Genomic DNA, 22,652 nt, shown 5'->3' on the forward strand with positions numbered 1-22,652 from the left:
GGAAGTGAGCACACCAGGCCATGGATTTGGCCTTTGTTCCATAGGCAATAAAGAGCTTACACAAGAGGCGTCTCCAGAGACCAACCATACTCCTGCAGTCAGAGAGGAAGCAGCTCTCAGCCATCTGTGTCCCGGCTTGTGCAGGCTGCTGGGTGCCAGTGCGTGGGAGGGCGTCCACAGAATGTCTCTGAATGTGGCCTGTGCTCTGCAGGGCTACCTTTAAAGTCCTTTCCCTCCAGAGGGGCTAGGGGAGGGTTCTCTGGGCCCTAGTACTTTGCACATAGAAGACATTGGTGGGACTTTTTGAGACCATCTGGCCACTGCCGATTCCCATTTTAAAGAAGGAAAAAGTAAGGACTATAGATGGGAAAGAACTTTCCTGGCAGCACATGGGAAATAATGTGGAGTTCGTGGGTCTAGAAGTCATGATCTCTGAACCACGCCCAGTTCCTTCTCCACTCTCACTAAATGGTGTTTGGCTGAGCGATTGCTCCATTTTAGGCTCTAATCCCTTTGCATGGAAGATTTTACTGCACCCCCCTTCCCACTAACGTCTCTGAGAGCGTTCCTTTGGAGTGCAGTCTTGCTTTCCAAGTCAGGTTTCCTTCGGAAACTAGCCCAGGTCCGGGGCACCTAGCTAGGAAGGCAATGAAAACTTGGCTGGGTTCAAACCCTAGGCTTGGAAGTGGGAGGGCAAAAGAAAGGTAGAGAGGGGCGTGGCTTAACAACCGCCCCGCCCCCGGAGCGCTGACGCCACACAAGGCCCCGCCCCTCATTGTCAGTCTGGGGGAGCCTGAGTAGGCGCCGGCCGCTGGGAGCTGAGCGCCGGATCCTCTGGCGGCGGGATCGCGGGCCGCAGCCGCTGAGGTGAGTCGGCGGCGGGAGTGTGGCCAGGCGGGCGGCCCGGGGGTCCGGCCTGTGTGCAGGGGGTGGGAGGATCTCGGCCGGGGTGTCCCGGGGGCGGCGGGGAGTGCGCGCGATTTCTGGAAGCGGAGCCGGGAAGGGGAGCCGGTGGGCCAGCCCGAGAGAGTGTGGCCAGAGTTGGAGGGAGAGACTCAGAGATTTTTTTTCTTCCTGAGGAGGGGGAGGGACGTTTCTGAGGAGACTGGGGAGACGCCGAGTGAGGGCGAGCGCGGCTGTGGTGGCCAAGGAGGCGTCGGGGTCCTCGCCGGGCTCCGCGGGGCGGCGGGCCGGGAGGAAGGAAGTGAGCGGACAGGAAGGGCCGCGGCCGGTGTGCGGGACGCGGCGCGCGGGGGACGGGGAGAGGCCCGCGGCGGCCCCGGGGCGTCCGCAGCTGTCGGCCCCGGGGCTGCGGCCCGCCCGCGCGACTCCCGCGGGCGCGCTGCTCCGTCTCGCGGCCAGACCGCCGCGGCCCGGGAAGGAATTCGAGGCATTCGCTTTGTTTAAGTTGCCAGTCGACAGTCCCGAGGACTAATTAATGGTGGAATCTGCAGGGGCACTCGGGTAGCCGCCGGCCCCCTCCCGCCGCCGCGGTGAACTTTCCGCAGCGCGCACCCCGCCCCGCGGCCCGGCAGGGAAGGGAGCCATGGCTTCCCGAAGCGCAGGAATGAAGTGCGGTTTCGGGAGCCGCTTTTGGCCTGCGCTTGGCCAGGCGACTAGAGAGGGGAAGCCGGCGTCCGGGGCACGCGGGGCTGGTGGGTTCCGCAGCCCAGTGGGGACCTCTCCGCGGTGCCTGCGGTTTCTGCTAATTACCTCGCAGGAGCCTCCGCCGGCCGAGAAAGACCCATCTCGCTGTGGAGCATCTGTTTCTTCATCGCGTCAGCCCCTTTCCTAACACTGCAGAGCTTGTTGTGGCTTGTTTCGGAAATGCCGAGGCGGGTGCTCACACTTCGGGGTGGGAGAGGGGAAGAGAGCAGGCAACCCCCCATCCCCCTTCACACACCTCCAAAAAAAAAAAAAAAAAAAAATCTCCGCAGTGTTCTTTAACCAAGGAGCTTGCAGATTCTCTGTCGCACCTTCGATGACTTGAATGACCTTGGGGGAAAGAATTGTGCTTCTGAGCGCCTCGTGGTGGCTTTTCTGTCCGTTGAGGAGAAAATACTCTCTGGACCTCTGTGCCTTTTGGGAGATAATTTTGAGAATTGGGGTTTGTTCAGGGTATTTCTTTTCTTTCTTTCTTTCTTTTTTTTTTTTTTTTAAACCAACCGCTGTGGGTCTGGCTTAAGGATCTGAATAGTGACAGAGCAAGGAAGAATTCGGATCACCTAGGAAGATTTAGCAACCCCAGATGAGGGGAGGATATTTCCTTTGGGAAAAATCTGTACAGTATGTTCCAGATTGCCTTCTGTCACTTTGTGTGCATCTTTGGTGGCATTTGTGTGGTTAAATTCTATAACCCCCTTAGAAAATTCTTCTCTTGTTAGAAATAATTGTTTTGCACAGAATTTCCCCTTGGGGCAGATTAAGGTTTTGCTCAATTTACTCGGAAGAATTTTCCAGGTTTCTAAAATTAAATCACTTTTCTAAACATAGCAGCTAAAGTTTGAAAAACTAGAAATAGTGGGATGGTTAAGGGATGGATTGGACTGGGAAGGTAGGAAGGATAGGTTCACAGCTGACCATCCACTAATAGCATGGACTTGAAAAGAGATTTATCTTCCTGTGTCTGGGAATGTTCACATGAGTTCAGGTGCTCTCTGAGGCCAGATCCCCCTAGACTTTTAGGCAGCTGTGGTTGGGAGTTGCCTGACATGTGTGCTGGAAACTGAACTTTGGTTTACTGGAGAGCAGGAAGGGTGCTTAAACATTTTGCCCTCTCTCTAGTTCCCATGATATGGATTGGTAATTAGCCTTCCTTGATTTTTATTTATTTATTTATTTTTAAGCATGAAGACCAAGAAAGGAAACTAATAATGTTGAGTTGTCATTCAATAATACTGCTGGGGAGTGAGCATAATATATAGTCATCTCAACAAGTCTGTGAAATGCCAGTCCAGCAAACTGAAGACTAGAATGTAAAAGTGGCTATCCCAAACTCATGCATATGACCAGTAAGAAGTGGCACTGGAATTCAAAAGTCAAGTCAGTTTGGAAGTCCTACAGTTATTTCCCCCATGCTGCCTTGGATACTGAGAAACTTAGTTTGTACGTTTTTGAGTCAGTCCACTGGGTCACTGAGGATCTTAGAGTAAGTCACTCAAGTATTTTACAATAAATAGCCTTCTTCCAGAGAGTTGGCGGCAAGTTTTTGGTACAAAGCCTATATAAAAATTTGTACTTTTCATAGTAGGTGCTTAATGTTTTGCGTATGTTGGATTAAAACAATGGATACATAAGGTGCTCAGACATTTCATCTATATAATGGAAGTTGGTAGAAAGTTGTAATGATCATGCATTAGAGGCCACCGTTAAAGTGACATTCAGGGTCTAGAAATTGAAACATTTTCATGTGACAGTTTTGGGACAGTACTAACTCAGTAAAGGACACTGCTTGTAAGACTCAGATAATCCAACCTGAAGGATTTGTTACAAATTTTGATGCATATAATAGACACTCGGTAAATTTATTTGCTGAATGAATGAATGTATATGTTATTGATACATAATTTATATAAGATATAATTGGTCAATGTTAGGTGAATAGTTTGAGCTTTGCTAAAGTTATAGAATTATATCAGTTATAAAGTTACTACTACTGCCTTTATTCTTTTAAACTTTAAGGAATTGGTAACAGATTGATCCCAAGGAAGGTTAGATTTCTGTGCTTAGATTTTATACTGTGATCTCAGAATAAATATTAGGGAATTTATATGCCAACTTGGTAGGAAATAGGGAAACCTTAAATATTTAATGCTGAGCATAAGAGAGCATAATGATGACTATATTTGGGAAGAAGTAGATTTTAGTTACTTCTAGGCCATAGGATATATTTTTGCTAACAGTAATTCTAGTTAAATTTTCATTTTTTTTTTCAAGACTGGGTTTCTCTGTGCAGCACTGGCTGTCCTAGAACTCTGTAGATCAGGCTAGCCTCAAACTTTCCGAGATCTGTTTACTTCCCATGTGTGCTGTGCCACCACCATCTGGCTATAGTTTCTTGTTGTTTGTTTGTTTTTTAACGATTTGTTTTTATTTTTATGTGCAGTAGTGTTGGTGTATATTTGTGTGAGGGTTTGGTTCTTCTAGAACTGGAGTTAGACAGTTGTGAGCTGCCATGTGGGTGTTGGAAATTGAACCAGGGTCCTGTGGAAGAGCAGCCAGTACTCTGAGCCATCTCTGTAAAATGTAAACATGTTCACATAATACTTAAGGGTCAGGATGCTGTGAGATGTTTGAGAGTCTTACCTTCCCATGTGTAACAAATTGATCTCTGACTTATTTTAGCCAATATTTTTCAAAGGAGAGGATATATTAGGCAGAATTTGTGACTTGCTAGGAAGACATCTGATTTTTCTTTCCTTATATTTTTGAGTCACTAAACTCGACTCAAATTGCTGTAGCTCAGGTCTTTCTTAGGAAATGCTAAAACCTTTCCTGCAGATCTTTTAGATTCCAGAGTCTAGAAGCAGCCACAATTCTATTTGTTTCCTTCTTTCTCTCTCATTTTTATTTATGTTGTACAGTCCTCCATTCCCATTTGTGAATTTGTCTGAGAAGGGAAAATCTTGTTAGCATCAACTATTGTCCTTCCCTCCTTCTACTATTAGGACATGATAATTAAATTAAAATGCCCTCCAGACGACTCAACATTTTGGGTGACTGTAGGAAGAAAATTATAGTAGCTTACTTCATAGTTATGAAGTAGTTATTATCCTTATTTTATACACAGGGGAGCTGAGCTCAGATCAGTTACTTTGAGACCCAGTGAGGAGCAGACAGGTTGGCTCTTTATTTCATTATACTGTAGTGTATTGGTCGGGGTATCTCAGAACATGCTTTAAGATACCGTGTTAAGATTCGAGCTGCGGGGTTGGGGATTTAGCTCAGTGGTAGAGCGCTTGCCTAGCAAGCAAAGGCCCTGGGTTCGGTCCCCAGCTGGGGGGGGGGGCAATTTGGGCTGGGGATTTAGCTCAGCGGTAGAGAGCTTGCCTAGCAAGCGCAAGGCCCTGGGTTTGGTCCCCAGCTCCGGGGGAAAAAAAAAAAAGATTCGAGCTGCAGTGTAGTAGGCCTGCTGCTGCTGTTTTCTCCTTGCCTTAGTTCCTAGAGAAGCCTCCTCAGTGCTAACAAATTTGTAGCCCATCTTTTATTGCACAGTTCCCTTCTTATACTCAGCATTTATCATTTTAAAGTGTGGTACTTCTATTCATTTACTGTTTGAGCCACTCCTTCCCTTTACATATGATCCACAGTTCCCATCACTGTAGTTTGTTGTTCGGGAACTTCATACTCAGCCTGTGCCCTCGCTCTGTTTTATCTGGACAGTCTTATTTATTTATTTAATTTGAGTTTTGAGACAGGGTCCCCTATAGCCCAGGCTGACCTCAGACTCACTGTGTAGCTAAGGGAGTAATTATAGTGTGTGTGCATTGCAGGGGATTACATATGCTGGGTAAGTGCTCTGCCAATTTTTTCTCCCCCACCCCTCTTTTTAATGCATCTCAGGTTGCCATGAGTATCCTCACGTCTCAGTTGCCTGAGCACTAGAATTATAGAACTGTAGACACATACCGTCCATGCCCTGACCAAGTCGTATTGTTAACTATGTGTTATTATAAACTTGGATAACACTTTAAAAACCTACCATACCTTTTCTGCTTTGGTTTAGTTTGTGGTACGTGATATCACATATGGTAGGTAAGTGCTCTTCTGCAGAACTCTATCCCCAGCCTGTTCTTACCTTGAATTTTGAGATAGTAGTTAACTGAGTTGCCTGGGTTTAAATTTATTCTTTTGTAAAGATTTATGTGTTTGAGAGGGAAAATTGTGTGAGAGAGAGAGACTGTGTGTGTGTGTGTGTGTGTGTGTGTGTGTGTGTGTGTGTGTGTGTGTTGGGATGTTCTGTAGGCAGGGCTTGAAGACTCAGGAAGAGACGTGGAAAGGGAGGGAGAAAGAGAAAGGGAGGAAGAGCTGAGCAATCTGTGGTTGACTGGAGAATTGTGGCATTTGTGAAACCTCTAGATTTTTAAGTTGGTGCTGGGATCTGAACCCTGGTCCCTCATATTTGTCCAGAGACAGTTTTTTTTTAATCCCTTTAAATGATTATTCTTTTTTTTTTTGGTTCTTTTTTTTGGAGCTGGGGACCGAACCCAGGGCCTTGCGCTTCCTAGGCAAGCGCTCTACCACTGAGCTAAATCCCCAACCCCGATTATTCTTTTAATAGTGGACTTCACCTGTCTCTGCTCTGGGAGAGGTTTTTGTTTTTGTTGTTGTTGTTGTGTTTTTGTTTTCTTCTTCTAGACAGGGTTTTAGAACTAACTGTCCTGGAACTAACTTTGCTGACATTGAACTCAGAGATCCACCTGCCTTTGCCTCCCGAGTGCCTCAGTTTATGTTGTGTATCAGAGATACCTCTCACTCCCCTGTCTTGTTAGTCCTTTCCCGTTACTCTCTATTATTGGCTTTTGTTGCTTTTCTTCGTAGGACCTATTATGATTTATAATGATATACCTGCATGCATGATTATTATCTGTTTTCCTACTACAAGCCATAGGAGCAAAGAAGTCATTTGTTTTGTTCTTGAGTGTATGTATCCCTAATACCTAGCACAGTATGATATATTGTATTTAATAAATAGTTAATTATATTCCAAAGTTAACACCTTTGTAGCATCTTTTTAGCCTCCTACCTCCCAACCCCCTTAGTTTTTCAAGACAGGGTTCTCTCCCTGGATGTCCTGGAACTCACTTTGTAGATTAGGCTGGCCTTAAACTCAGAAATCCACTTGCCTCTGCCTCCCAAGTGCTAGGCTTAAAGATGTGCACCACCACCACTGCGGCCACCACTTGGTGCTGCTTTACTCTTTTTTTTTTTTCCTTTTTTTTCCAGAGCTGGGGAGCTGGGGAGCTGGGGACCGAACCCAGGGTCTTGCGCTCGCTAGGCAAGTGCTCTACCGCTGAGCTAAATCCCCAACCCCGCTGCTTTACTCTTTAAGTGTTTCCATTCTTCAAGAATCAGCTGTCCTCATTGCTGTTATCCCGACTTTGGCATAGTAAATTTATTGTCCTCTGTGCTGTTGAGATGGTTCAGCAGGTAAAAGTGTTTACCACCAAGCCTAAACAGCCTAAATCTGGTCTGAGACTCTTATGGTGGAAGGAGAGCAACAATTCTTATAAGTTGTCCGTTGACCGCTACATGTATGCCATATCAGGCAAACATACACATATATGCACACACATACATGCATAGGAAGTAAATAAATAAAGATGTAATAAAAGTAAAAAACCTCTGTTTATATAGTATTTTTATTGATATTCCTTATGTTCTTGGCAAATAATATTGGCTTGTCTTAATCCTTATTTATCTTGTGGGATCAAAAGCTTCTTTATCAAAAATATTAAAAAAATTAAAACAAAATATAAATAGATATAGTGGTGCATGTGTTTAATCCCAGTATTTGGGATGCAGAGGCAAGTGGATCTTTGTGAGTTCAAGGCTGACTGGCCTACATAACGAGTTTCAGGACAAACAGTTACATAGTGAGACCCAGTCTCAAAAAAGAAGACAGATTACATTTATTGTGTATGTGTTTGCACGCACATGTTTGCATACCACAGTATATGTATGGAGGCTAGAGAAGGGTATTTGTGTATATTTCTCTCTTCAAGGCCTGGGTCAAACTCAGGTTGTCAGGCTTAGTAAGTGCCTGTATCCACTGAACCATTTTGTTGTTCTCTTTCTCTCTCTCAAAAAAGAAAAAACAAAACAAAAACACTAATCATTTACTTTGTGTGTCCTGTATGCTTGTGTGATGAGGTCAAAGGACAAGTTTATGGAGTCGTGGAGTTGACTTTCTTTTCCACCTTGATGTGTATTTCAGAGACCTAATTCAGGTCACCAGGCTTGGCAGCAGGCACCTTTACCCATGTAGTCATCATGCTGGCTCTCCCAGAAGTCTTCTTACAAGTCGTAAGGCTAATATTTGCTATGTTTTTGGTTAGTTTAATAGCTTTTTTTTTCTTTTTTTTGGAGCTGGGGACCGAACCCAGGGCCTTGCGCTTGCTAGGCAAGCGCTCTACCACTGAGCTAAATCCCCAACCAGTTTAATAGCTTTTATCTTTAGAAAATTATTTTATTTTTTTAAAGTTTCTGTGTGTCAGTGTTGCAACATGTGTGCAGGTGATGTTGGAGGCCAGAAGAGGGTAATGAGGTCCCTTAGAGCTAGAGTTATAGGCAGTTTTGAGGTGTCCATCATCAGAACTGGTAGCCGTACTCTGATCCTTTGGAAGAGCAGCTAAGATTCCTAACTGCTAAGCCATTGCTTCAACTCCCATACTAGCTTATATCTTAATCGCATAATTTGATAAGGAATTTGTATTCAGAAATTGTTTATATTACTTAGTCATCTCTAATCATTTCACTGAACACCACACATGGTAGGTCCTCGGTAAAGGGTATTTTGTGTGCGTGCATTCGATGAGCAGAGCATCAGGTGTTTTCCTGTATCCATCTCCCTCATATTTTGAGAACAGTTCTCTTAATGAACTTGGAATAGTGAACAGTGATTGACTAGACTGGCTGGTCAGCAGACTTTTGAGATCTGCTTGTCTCTTTCTCCCATTTATGCTGGGGTTACTTTATCAAGTTTTATGTGGGTGCTGGGGACCTGAACCCAAACTCTCATAGCAACAGCCCACTGAGACATCTCACTAGAGATTGCCCCATCCCTGTTTAGCTGTCTTCAGACACACCAGAAGAGGGCATCAGATCTCACTACAGATGGTTGTGAGTCACTATGTGGTTGCTGGGAATTTAGGACCTCCGGAAGAGCAGTCAGTGCTCTTAACCACTGAGCCGCCTCTCCAGCCCCATGGATTCTTTTTTTTAAGACTGGAATTCTACATAATATTTCTTTAGTCCAGAAGGTAGGAATGCACTAAGTCCATCAGTAGGCTGATATGGTAGGAGAGTTCAGAAGTTCAGCCTTGCAGCCACAAAGCACTTGTTCCTCTGAAACCTCTCACTAGTGAAGAACTAAGCAGAGTTTCCACTGGGGAAGGTGCTTGCTCTGTGCATTTGTAAGACTCTCTGATTGGACTCACTTCATTAACTGAAGTGAGATATCAGGTAGTATCTCATTTGAGTTATTTTTTGATTAATATTTTATTGGTCCTGCTGATAATGAAAATTCTGAGCTCCTGGAGTTTGTGGCACATGTCTGTAATCTCAAAACTGGGATTGATGTGGAGGCTAAAATGGGGATCATGTTTTTAAGGCTTGGGCTGTGTGATGAGGCTTTGTCTCAAAAACAGAAACAAAATAGGGATAACTCAATGGGTAAAGCACTTGTCACACAAGCATGAGGACCTAAGTTCAGAGCTTATGCAAAGCCTGGCAGGATAACATGTGTGATTCTAATGCTTCTACTAAAGATAGAAGGCAGAAATAGAAGAATCCCTGAATGCTCTCAGGCCAGCCATCATGGAGTCTGTAGGAGCAAATGATTCCTTGTCTTGAACAAAGTAGAAGGTTGCCCTCATACACAGATCAAACAAGAAACAAAATACGGGTTGTTTTGACTTAGTTGGTAAAGTGCCTGTCATGCAAACATTTGAGGTTGGATCCCCAACACTCATGTAAAAGTCCAGCATGTGTTGTTAACCCCAGTACAGGGGTGGTAGAGATAAGGTGGATCCCTGAAGCTCATTGGCCAGCTGAGTCGATGAGTTCCTGTGTCTCAAAAGATGGTGAACTGAGCATGAGATACCCACCAGCAATCCCAGTAACTGGGAGGCAGAGGCAGGTCTTTCTCTCTGAAATGGAGGTCAGCTTGGTCTGTGTACTGAATTCCAGACTAGCTAAGAGCTATATAGTCATAGTGAGAGACTGTCTGTAAAATGGGAGAAAGGTGAGTAATTGAGGAAAGACAATGCTGGCCTCTAGCCTCCACTTGCACAAACATTGTGTACACGTCTGCATGCTCATTTGCACACACTCACATGAACAGATACATACCCCCCCCCCAAAAAAAAATGAAGAAAAGAAACAGGAAAACTTTAACCAGTCAGCTCTGTTTAAAGCAAGGGGACTGGACAGACGGCTCAACTGTTGAGAACACTTGCTGCTCTACCACAAGACCTGGTTTCAATCTCCAGCACCCACATTGCAGCTCAGAACTGTCTGTAACTGCAGTTACAGGGGACCTGGCACCCTCACACAGACATATATGCAGGCAAAACACAAATGCACATAAATAAATCTTAAAGCTGTAGATTGCTGGCAGACTTCTTTGGCAGCTCTTCTTCCTTTCTGTATTAAAGGAGTAATAATGTGTATGTTCTTTGAGTCAGTCTGAGTGCAGATTAATTTAGTAGACATCTTTTAATAAGTGATAGATAGAAATCTATTTTTTTAAAGATTTATTTATTTAATTTATATAAGTACACTGTAGCTGTCTTCAGATACACCAGAAGAGGGCATCGGATCTCTTTACAGATGGTTGTGAGCCACCATGTGGTTGCTGGGAATTGAACTCAGGACCTCTGGAGAAGCAATCAGTGCTCTTAACCACTGAGCCATCTCACCAGCCCATAAATCTCTGTTTTAAGAGAGTCCTACCATATATTTTAAATCAGTGGTTATTTTTACTTTCCTGATGGAATTATACCATAGATTCCAGAGTAATCTAGTAATTGTTTTATTAAGCAAATTGTGGTGACATTTCTGAAAGAGATTGGAGTAATTTTGTTAATTTCTGTAATATCACCGTTGTCTTTTTCTTTATAAATTTTGAAATGTTTTCTGAAATAAGATTATTTGCTTTTTTTTTTTTTTTTTTTGGTTCTTTTTTTTTTTTGGAGCTGGGGACCGAACCCAGGGCCTTGCGCTTCCTAGGTAAGCGCTCTACCACTGAGCTAAATCCCCAGCCCCGATTATTTGCTTTTTAACTCTTTTATTCCAACTAATAGATTAGTTAAAAAATAGGTATAGGGGGCTGGAGAGATGGTTCAGTGGTTAAGAGCACCGACTGCTCTTCCAGAGGTCATGAGTTCAATTCCCAGCAACTACATGGTGTCTCACAACCATCTGTAATGGGATCTGATACCCTCTTCTGGTGTGTCTGAAGACAGCTACAGTGTACTTGTATATGATAAATAAATAAATCTTTAAAAAAAATAAAAATAGGTATAACACATTCACATGTATAAGTATGTGAAGCCAGTAGTAAACTTCAGTATATTGACTTTTAATTTTAATATAATGAGACAAATGATAAACTTTGGCGACAAAAAAATCTTTAGAGTTGATAGCCCTGCTCCATCATTTACAGATCAGCTTTGCAACTAAAAATGGAAATTCCTGGTAAGAGACTATAAATACTTCAAACTATTGAGCTGCTTAAAATTATTTTAAGTTAAATATTAAATCATTTCGGGATAATGATACTAATATTGTTCAGCATTGTCTTTTTCTTATTCCAGGTATAGATCTAAAGGACTTTTACATTAGTTATAATAATGTCCCAAGCACTGTTCTAAAGAATATACATACATACATGTATATACATACATACAACAGTGATTTTTACATTAGTTATTATAATGTCCCAAGCACTGTTCTGAATATATGAAGAAATACTGTGTCTTCAGAAGCCCTTTGTAAGCAAATATTTAGGAAATGTGGTAGTTTAATTTCATTTGTTTTCTGTGACTTTTCAGTATAATTTTACATAGATCAGTTGTGGTATTTAGGGGTTCTAGATTTCTTTTTTTTTTTTTTTTTTGGTTCTTTTTTTTTTTCCGGAGCTGGGGACCGAACCCAGGGCCTTGCGCTTCCAAGGTAAGCGCTCTACCACTGAGCTAAATCCCCAGCCCCTCTAGATTTCTTGCTGTGTAATTTTATGGTTACATACTCCACCTTGAGCTATCTGGAAGGTACTAGGATAACTTTTCAAATACTAATGTCAGAGCTTTCTAAAGTGGGAAGTTTTGTATTTACTTGATAGGATTCTAAACTGAACTTTCTATATAGTGGCCCCCTTGTCTGGTTTTATTTTTTCGTGGTTTGTTACCTGAAGTCAATCTTTGGTCTAAGATAATTCTTGACTTGGGATTATGACAGTAACTACGTGGTGGAACGTGCTTAGTGTGTGCAAGGGCCTAGGTCTCATTCTAGCAAGAATCCCTCTCTGCCCCTTAAACTTTTTTTGAGAGGGTTTTTGTATGTAGCTGTCCTAGAACTGCTTCTGTACACCAGGCTAGCCTCAAACTCAGAGACCTGCCTGCCTTTGCCTTCTGAGTGCTGGGATTAAAGCCACACACCTTGCTTGGTATATGCAAAGCCATACACCAAGCTTCCCCCACTCCCATTTTAAAATAAAATTCAGCTTAATTTTTTTAGACAAGGTCTCATGGACCTGAAGCTGCCCTTGAACTCTGATTTTCCTGCTTCAATATTCTGAGATTACAGATGTATACTATTATGCCTGACATTTTAAAGTTTTATTTCCCTCCCATTTTTGTCTTTTTGAAGATAATTATCTTCTAAAGTTTTATTATAATATTTTATTTTAATTATTCTATTTTCTATTAATCTCCTTATTGCCTAATTTATAAGGTAAGCTGTATCATAGGTTCATATAGGGCAAAACATAGTATATTCAAGTTTCTTCCCTCAACTTTAAGGTATTCACTAGAGTCTTGGATGTATATCCTGTGTGTAAAGGAGAGCTGCTGTTCTTTCTTTGAATTCGTTTTCAGAGTGTGTTGTACATTTTCTAAACCTGACGAATCTTCATTTTTAAGAGGTTTATGTTTGACCTTTGGCAGTTAGGCAAGCCTGGTGAGTAAAGTAAGTGAGTGTTTTTGGCCTCAAATGAGAGGCCATGTAATTCTAAAAGGTAAAGACTGGGGTTTCTTTGTGTGAGGCTTGCCTGTGAGAATCCTACAAGTGGTGTTCAGAGGCTTTGAGTCTTCATTGTATGAATAGGAGAAGAGAGCCTTGCTTTCTAAAATGACTCCCTTTATAAGACATCCTTGTTTTAGACCTGTTAAAATCATTGCTTAAGTACAGCTTGTTAAGCTTGTGTTCTGGTTGAGTTTGGAAGTCTCTTGATGAACTGTTAGCCTGTACTAATATCAATGTGATATTTATTTGTAACCTTAAAAAATAATGTGTTAGTTTATGCTAGGTATGGTAGAACAGGACTGTAATCCCAACAGGCGGTTGAGGCAGGAGGATTGTAAGTTGGAGACCAGACAGGGCTTTATAGGGAGACCCTTTCTCAAACAGAAATGAAAAGGAAATGTTTTATGGTCTGTTGATGGCCAAATCTGTAAAGTAACAGATTAAACTTTAGTTACAAGGGTGAAATCTGTTTTCCAGACTCACTTACCAAGGGTTATTTGTGTAAGTTTTCTGCAGAAGATGAGAAGTTCAAGTAGAAAGATAAAATACATCTTAGCCAGACAGCATCTATTTATGTATGAACACTTTGGTATAGATTAGATTGTTTCTACTTTATAGATTTGAAGGGTCAGTTAGCTTCAGGTGTCAAGTGTCAAGATTCTTAAATTTACCTTAGAACTCAGTTGTTCAAGCCAGCACACTGATCGTTTTATCAACTATGTACATGGAATACATTTTTTCCCTAAGAAATACAATCAATCAATACTTTGTCATACTGGTATGAAGAATATCATTTTTAGATTTCAGGTTTTTTGTTTATTTTTTGAGATATAATTACATCATTTCCCACTTCCATTTCCTTCCAAGCCCTTCTATATACTCCTTCTTGTTCTCTTTCAGATTCATGGTCTCTTTTTTTCATTAAGTGTTGTTACACACATGTATGTACACACACACACACACACACACACACACACACAAAACGCATTTTCCTAAATACATAAATATACTGCTCAGTCTGTATAATGTTACTTATATGTATGTTCTCAGGGCTATCATTTGGCATTGGATAACCAATTGTTGTGTTCTTCCCTGGAGAAGACTATTTCACCAGATCTCAGCATTCCTTAGTTGCCTGAAGTTCATTCGTTCTTTCTTCCTTCCTTCCTTCCTTCCTTCCTTCCTTCCTTCCTTCCTTCCTTCCTTTCTTTCTTTCTTTCTTTTTTTTTTTAAAGATTTTATTTATTTATTATATATAAGTACACTGTAGCTGTCTTCAGAAACCAGAAGAGGGCATCAGATTGCATTACAGATGGCTGTGAGTCACCATGTGGTTGTTGGGAATTGAACTCAGGACCTCTTAACCGCTGAGCCATCTCTCCAGCCCCAGCTTGTAGTTCTTTGTGAGGCTTACTAGGATTTTCCCTGTTGAGTTTAGTGTGTCTAATGTCCTTGTTTAGTTCTTGTTTAAGGCAGTCATGTTGATGAGACTATAGGTATAGCTTTTGTTATTACTAGGAAACAAAATTTCATAGTGAATTCTCTTATCCTCTGGCTTTTACAATCTTTCTGTCTCCTCTTCCACACGAATACCTTGATAGTCGTAAGCAGCAGCTCTTTAATAGTTCTTAAGACCCATTCAACCAAAAAGAAATTATACCTGGCACAAGAAACCTAGACGACTACCCGGGGCTAGTGAGGTTGTGTGTCTTAGAGGGAGGAGAACTTACGATTTCCACTTTGCTAAACCAGCATAATCTCATTTAGACGTTGATGGTTGTAGAGATTCATTAAATGTCTACATGGGAGACTAACAGTAGCTGCTGTAAGCTACTTAGAAATTGAGTTAGACAGGTAGATAGTTACCTGTGTCTGACTGTGATGGTCTCTTGTAGGTTTAGGTAAGGAATGCTATGTTTTAAAGTCTTTTATTTTTTACTTTTGGAATACTAGTGATTAAGCCCAGCATTTTATACATACCAGGCAGGCCTTGTACCATGGTGTGTTGTTGTTGTTGTTGTTTTTTGGTGTGTGTGGGGTGTGTGTGTGTGTGTGTGTGTGTGTGTGTGTGTGTGTGTGCATGTATGTACCAGGTACACGATGCATGTAGAGATCAGAGGACAACTTTGGGTGTCAGTCTTTAACCTTGTTTGAGACAGGGTCTCTTATTCACTGCTGTGTACACCAGGTAGTTGGCCTGCAAGGTTCAGGAAATTCTTTGGTCTCAACCTTCTATTTCCCCTTTAGGGTACATCAGGGTTACAGAAGTACATATGACAACATCTGGCTTTATGAGGGTTCTGGGGTTCCAAACTCAGGCTGTTAGGCTCAAATGATAAGTGCTTAGATCCACTGAGCCATCTCCCCAGCACATCTCTGTTCCTCCTCCTCCTCCTCCTCTTCCCTCCTCCCTCCCTTTCTATGATTACACAGGTGGGTGCCACCAGGCCTTGCAGGAATACTTAATTTTTTTCTTTCTGCCACAGTTGTACATGAGATATTCTAAATGTACTTTGATAAGATTAGACATTATCAATGTCTTTTCTGTAGGAACTTGTCTCATGATTAGGTTAACTAACATTTTTGAGGTTAGATTCTAAATCAATTTGACAGTAAGCATAAAAATTTGGAGAGATTGGGTGTAGCTCAGTAGTAGAGCTTGCTTAACATGCTGGAGGCCCATGCTTAGTTAGGTTTCTCAGTAACACGTGCACATTGTTCAGGCTAGTTTTATGTCAGTTTGACACAATCCATAGTTAGCTTGGAGGAGAACCCTCAATTGAGAAATTTCTCCATAAGACTGGGCCGTAGGTAAGTTTGTAGGGTGTTTTCTTAAGATTTGATATTTGAGGGCCCAGCCCATTTTAAATGTGGCCATCCCTGAGCTGGTGGTCCTGGTTTCTATAAGAAAGCAGGTTGAACAAGCCATGAGGAGCAAGCCAGTAGGCAGCATCCCTCCATTGCTCATGCTTCTAGGTTCCTGCCAAGTTTAAATTCCTGTCTTAGTTTCCTCTATGGGCTGTGATTCAGGATATGTAAGTGAAATAAACCTTTTCCTCTTAAAGTTACTTTGGTCATGGTGTTTCATCACAGCAGTAGTAACCCTAACACAGACAGACAGACAGACAGACAGAAAGACAGACAGACACACACACATTCCACACAACACATAAATAGAGTGCTGGGGTGTGTTTACATATCATAGCTGGGGTTCAGACCCCAATATAGAAAGAAAAATAAAAAAATGTATGATTAAAAAGAAAAGGAAAATAGTGAGGTAGGTAAAGGATCAAAGAGAGACTGAGGAGATGCTAAAGAAAGAATGAAATTCCAGGTCATAATTAAGAGTTAGTGGAGTGCAAAATTAGTGATCATGTGAAGTAACAGGGATAATCTAGAAATGTGCAGTTTGTGTTCAGGGGAGGAGGGAAGATGAGAAATGACTTCATGTACAATTTTGGCTACTGTCACATCAGATTTTAAAAACAGGATATATATATACACACACACATATATATGTATATATATACACACATGTATGTATGTATGTATGTATGTATGTATGTATGTATGTTCTGTTTATAGTACTGGTTTTGTGATCAACCCCAGAGTAGTTAATATAGGACAAACAAAAAGACAAAAAGAGTGCCACATACGACTCTTAAAATTCTAATTGGGAAGACAGGAAACAGTTCCTTAACTGTATTGAACCGAAACAAGGGAGATAGACTGACTACTGGTTCAAAGACAAGCCTCATTTCAAGAGCTTGTTTTTCCAAATAAGCACATGAGGATGAGAAACATGAAATACACTACAGAAGGCAGAGCCTAAAAGCAGGCAAGAGAAAGGTATCTTGGAGGAGATCAGGTTTAAGTGCTACATACTTCCCTTTGTGCAAAATGTACATGAGTGTCCTTTGAAGTGCCATTGTAGAGTGACTACAGTAAAATTTGTCATGTTACTGATTTGTCTGGAAATGAGTCTGTGGTTTACTAAGTTTAGTCTGAGGACTTCACGAAGATAGTTAGTCAGCAAGTTTTATATGCTGGATTTGAATTGGCAGGAAGGAGGAGGATGGTATTCCAGACTCGGGCAATGCAAACCTGCAAACTGAAGATACTGAGATTGGGACACACTTGTGTGATGGATGGGCCTGAGAAGACCTGTATGACACAGTATGGACTGTGAAGGAGCTAAGATTAAGATTAACAGCCAGTAGTGCTCACACTGCGGAATTTACACTTGATCTTGTCAACTTTGGGGAGACATTGAAAGTTTATGAATTAGGTAGTGACATGATATGTTTGAAATTGTAGACTGTTATTAATGAAGTGGAGGGTTAAAAGGAGTTTTTTATTTTGTTTAAACAAATCTTACTGTTGTATTTTATGTGTATGAGTGCTTTGCTTGCTTATATGTCTGTACATCTCTTATGTGCCTTGTGGTAAGAAGAGGGCATAGGATCCCCTGGAATTAGTGTAACAGATGGTTGTGAGCCATCATGTAGGTGCTGGGAACCAAACCTGGGCCCTCTGGAGGAGCAGCCAGTGGTCTTAACTTCTGAGCCATCTCTTCAGTCCCCGTACCCCTCCCCCTCTCACAGTTTTGCTGTTTAGTCCTTGGTGGCCTGCTGTTTGCAGTGTAGCATAGGCTGGCCTCAAACTTGCAACAATATTTTTGCTTTAGCCTCATAAGTGCTGGGATTACAAGCACATGCCACCATGCTCAGTTCCAGTTAAAGTTTTTTGTTTGTTTGTTTGTTTGTTTGTTGGTTGGTTTGTTTTAAAGAAATTGTAATGTAAGAGAGCAAGGTATGGATGAGTTATGGGAAGAATTAGGGAGATGGATAGATTAAATGATGTACTTACATATTTAATAGCTATATTAAAAAATTTAAGTGTGAATACTACTGAGGCATGAACTTAGGGGTTGAGTGGAAAAATAAAAATGGGATATATTGGAGGATTCAGTGGATAAGAGGACCTGAGTGACAAAAAGAATTAAGTGTGACCTCTGACACCTGCAACCCCACAACTGAGCAGAAGGCACAAAGCTTAGCAGAAAACCGGCAAGGACCAGGTTCAGTGAGGGACAGCATGTGAAGAAATGAAGGCAGAGAGTGACAAAGCAGGACACCCAACATTCACCTCTGGTTTCTATGCACCATTGCTTACCCATGTACACATGTGTGCGTGTCCTTGTGCATGAGGAAATATACATAAACACAGGAATGTAGTGGAGAGGTTTTGTTGAGGGTAGAGATAGGACTAAATGGCATAAATGAAAAAGGATAAAATAAAAATTTGAGGTTGAGCAAACTGAGAATTATTTGTGATTACTTCTTTGTTGTGGATAATTTTGGCTGCCTGCTTTGTGCTCCTTACTGGTCACATGTGGGCACACCCCCAGGACTGTCCTGGACCGGAGAATAGAAAACACACACACACACACACACACACTCTCTCTCTCTCTCTCTCTCTCATGCCAGTTATTCTTAAAAACCACCGGGCACTCCACTCCTAAATCTTCCCCTGGTACCCTAGGCCCAGCCGGGAATCTCGCATGGCTGGTTGACTGCTCATACTCCTCTCCTCTCCCCTACCCCCCATTCTCTTTGTGCCCTACCCGTGCCAATGCTCAGTGTCCCGCCCCATGCTCAGCCATTGGCCACTGGCAAATTTATTGATCAAAAACCAATTAAGGGCAAGGACCTTCAGCATCAGAAAACACAGATTCCAGATTAAATCAAAGCATCAGAGCCGCCCCTGCTACATTACTTAACTGAAGTTATTATTTCATACTCTTTGCTGGGGCTCTCACTATGTGTCCCTCTCTGTGTCCTCTCTGTGTCCCTGATCTTCCTGCCACCCTTTCCTCATGGCTGTTGTAGTTACAGCCATAACACTTGGCTTCTGGTGTTCCCCCTACCCCCAGCTCCCCCCTTTTTTTTTCCGGAGCTGGGGACCGAACCCAGGGCCAGCGCTCTACCACTGAGCTAAATCCCCAACCCCGCCCCCCCAGCTCCCCTTAAGAAAGTTTATTAGGTTATTTACAATTGCCCTGGGGTTAATCTGGAAATAAAAGGTTTTGTTTATATTTGTTCCATTTATTGTTATTTGTGATCTTAACGATTGGACCTAGGGCTCACAGGTGCTAGGTAAGTATTCTTACCACTGAGCTAGATCCTCAGCTTAAAAAGAGTTATTTAAAAACAATCTGTGTATTTATCTGTGTCAGTGTGTACACATGAATGCGCATATCCTTGGAGATCAGAAGAAGGCTTTGGGTCCCTGGAGCTGAAGTTAGAGGTGGTAGTGAGCCATCTGATGTGGATGCTGGGACCTAGACCTCAGGTCTCTGTAAAGGTAGTATGTGCTCTTTTTTTTTTTTTCTTGGAGCTGGGGACCGAACCCAGGGCCTTGCGCTTCCTAGGCAAGCGCTCTACCACTGAGCTAAATCCCCAACCCCAAGAGATATATGTTTTTTAAAAGTGCATTTCAAATTTCTAAATACTATATGTTTAGTTATAAAAATACCTTAATCAATGCCATATATATTTAAAATATGTCTATATATATTGTGTGTGAGTGGAAATCAGAGGACTACTTATGGGCGTTGGTTCTTTTCCTTCCACTATGTGGATTCTGTGTATTGGACTCAGGTCATAAGGCCTGGTGGCAAATGCCTTTACCCGTTAAACCATCTGGCAGACCCATTAAATTTATCTTTATTTTTTCAGTTCAGTTTTTCAATCCTCCTGCTTTTTTAGCTTCCTGAGTGCTGGGATTATAGGAGTAAGTGACCTGCCATATTTAATCATGTTTTTATTTTGAAATGCTGTCTTGCAGTGTTGGTATAGGGTAGTGAGAATAAAGTAGAATTTATCTAGGCATGGTGGCTCATCCCTGTGAAATAGTACTTGGGAAGCTGATACAGGAGGATAGCAGTGAGTTTGAAGCTAGTCTAGACTCCATTCAAATTCTAGACCAATCTGGGCTAGAAAATAAAGCATAGATATCAAATATCGGTTGGACGTTTAATTAGGTTATTAGCTTGAATCCATGTGCCATAATATTCTAACATGATATACATCACATGTGTATTAATTTAGTAGCATACCCAAATGTATTAACCTGATGGGTTGAGTTTGAATTCCAGCTTTGCCAAGTAATATTTGTGTAAACTTGGAAAAAGATTTACATTTCTCTGGACCATAGTTTATTTATTGGAAAAAGGACAGCAGTATCTGTCTCATAGGCTTAGTGTGAGGAATTAACATGTTTATGCAAAGGTTTAGAATGCCATGCAGTAAAGAGTAAATATTAGAGTTATTACTTTATGCTTTTTTGCTTTCAGAGTACTTTAGCATTCTGTGAAAGAGATAGGGTCTAGATTCTATTTAGTCCTATTTTGCAAAATCAATCAATCAATCAATCAATAAAATCAATGAAGAAGAACAAAATGAAAAGGAATAAAATTTAAATGATTCTTAAACTCTGAATGTTGGCTGGGGGAGGTTTGGAATGAGTTCTGTAGTAGGTAGTTCTCTTGTAATAAGCAAGAATAATTTATTACTGCCCCTTCCCCTTCCCCCTTCAGGCTGGTAGAAGATGACCTTGAACTTCTGATCCTTCTACCTCTACTTATGTGCCAAGTACACATGTGCCACTATGCTCAGTTTATGTACTGTAGAGAATGGTACAGGGCTTTATGGGTGCTATGTTGGCACTCTACTAACAGAGCTAGGTCCCCAATTTTTAATTTGTGCAATTTTGAATGAGAGGGAAGATCATTCCTGGCTATTCTTGCTATTTGATTTTTTTCCTACTTTCTTAGGAGGTGTGGGGAAGATGTTGTGTTATTCCTATGTCCTATTATTATAGTGAACTGTGAAGGAGCATTTGAAGGATTTTGAATTTTCTGGGAACTGGGAAAACAGCTTACCTGGAGAAAGGGGTAAAATGAGTGGGAGATGAGCACTACTTACTACTAGAATGCTGTTGTGTGTTTCTTGTTAACTCCTGGATGGCTTGAACTGAATCCCACTCTTGTCACTTTTTTGCAGCCCCTTTGAACTATAGGATCCAAGAACTTCTAAGCCTGCCCTCCCACTGCCTCTCCTTCCTACTCTTTCCTTTCTTCCTCCTCTTCTCTTTCTCTTTGTCCCTCTCTTTCTTTCCTTCCTTCTTTGTTCTGCTCGGTCCCTCTCAGGTGCCCTTGTAAAGCCTGAGGAGAGTTCTAGGGCTTGTCCAGCTGGAGCCGTCTCTTGTGTCCTGTACAATGTCTTCAGGAGATGTATGTGTTTATAAGTAGTCTACACACTAGGGTGTGTAAGAATCAAAACACATTGGATTAGGTTGACAATAATTGAGGGCAGGTGAAATATATTTAGTGGAAGACATAGCTTTAGTGTTGGGAGCTCTGGATTTAATCTCAGTTTTGCTTTTTAATGCCAAATTTTAAGGGAAATTTTAGCTTTCTTTTTTTTTTCTTTTCTTTTTTTTCGGAGCTGGGGACCGAACCCAGGGCCTTGCGCTTGCTAGGCAAGCACTCTACCACTGAGCTAAATCCCCAATCTGAAATTTTAGCTTTCTTGAACCCATTTTCTGACCTGCAAACCAGAATCCTACCTTTACCTGGTTCTTATGGTTGTTGGCAGAATTAAATATGGTAATAAGTTTATGATCTCCAGCAGAGATCATGGGTATAGTCATGTGAACTTTAATTTAATGAATTTTCAGATGTTGAATTTCGTGTTAAAATTGGTGTATTGTATTTGTGTCAGGTATAATGTAAAATTAAATGAATGTAGAGAGACAAGTAGATTGGCACACATGGGTTTTTATCCACCATGGCACTTTTTCCCAAGACGGTTTCTCTGTGTAGCCCCGGCTGGCCTGGAACTCAGAGATCTGCCTGCCTCTGCCTCCCTAGTGCTGGGATTAAAAGCATGAGCCACCACTGTCCAGCTCACTATAGCATATTTTATGGTTAAAAAAAAAGAGCTCAGCACTTCTGCCCAGCTGAAATAATATAGTGTGGCCTCTAGTGTTTTTAAGAAACAAAATGTCTTGTTTAGAGTTTCTGTGCTGCAATGAAACCCATGAGCAAATAACTTGGAGAGGAGCCTTCACCCCCATCTTAAACCACAGCCCACTGAGGGGGTCAAGGCAGGAACTGGATGGGAACCTAGAGGCAGGAGCTGATTCAAAGACCATGGAGGAGTGCTGTTTACTGGCTTGCTCTTGATGACTAGCTTAGCCTGCGTTTTTATTTTAAAGCTTTTTATTGACTCTTTGTGAATTTCATATAATGCGCCCCAATCCCACTCATCGCCCTGTCCCTTCTTATCCTTGCGATTTCTGAGCCAAAGGAAAAGAAAGAATTAAAACAAAAAACAACCCCCTTTCTCCCAACCATCTTGTCTTGGAAGCTGTAATGTGTCAGAGCGTGTCACACAGTATACCCTTTTGTCCATACATCTTTACTTGCAAACATTCATTGCAGTGAGTCATTGGTCTGTTTTGAGGCCTTTGACTCTGCTACACTATCAATACTATATCCTCACAGGCATTCCTCTCCAATATCCTGTTGTCTTTTGTCATAGAGATCCTGCAACTTAGAATCTGCAGGACCAGCCTGATCACGTGCTCTAGCAGTTCATGAGATACATGTTGGGATGGACCAA

At 41.8% G+C, this 22,652-nt stretch overlaps 1 protein-coding gene across 2 annotated transcripts in view; it reads left to right on the top strand.

Moving 5' to 3' along the window:
- The first annotated feature begins 777 nt into the window (after nucleotides 1–777).
- The window catches only part of Luzp1 (leucine zipper protein 1), a 76,691-nt gene continuing 54,816 nt past the window's right edge, over nucleotides 778–22,652 (top strand). Inside the window, exon 1 of one of the 2 annotated variants that reach the window (XM_087551311.1) lies at nucleotides 778–867. The gene's annotated coding sequence lies outside the window, so the exon portion shown is untranslated. 2 annotated transcript variants of the gene reach the window in all.

Source organism: Rattus norvegicus, chromosome 5 (assembly GCF_021556685.1).
Source record: "Rattus norvegicus strain SHRSP/BbbUtx chromosome 5, alternate assembly SHRSP_T2T, whole genome shotgun sequence".
Lineage (NCBI taxonomy): Eukaryota > Metazoa > Chordata > Mammalia > Rodentia > Muridae > Rattus > Rattus norvegicus.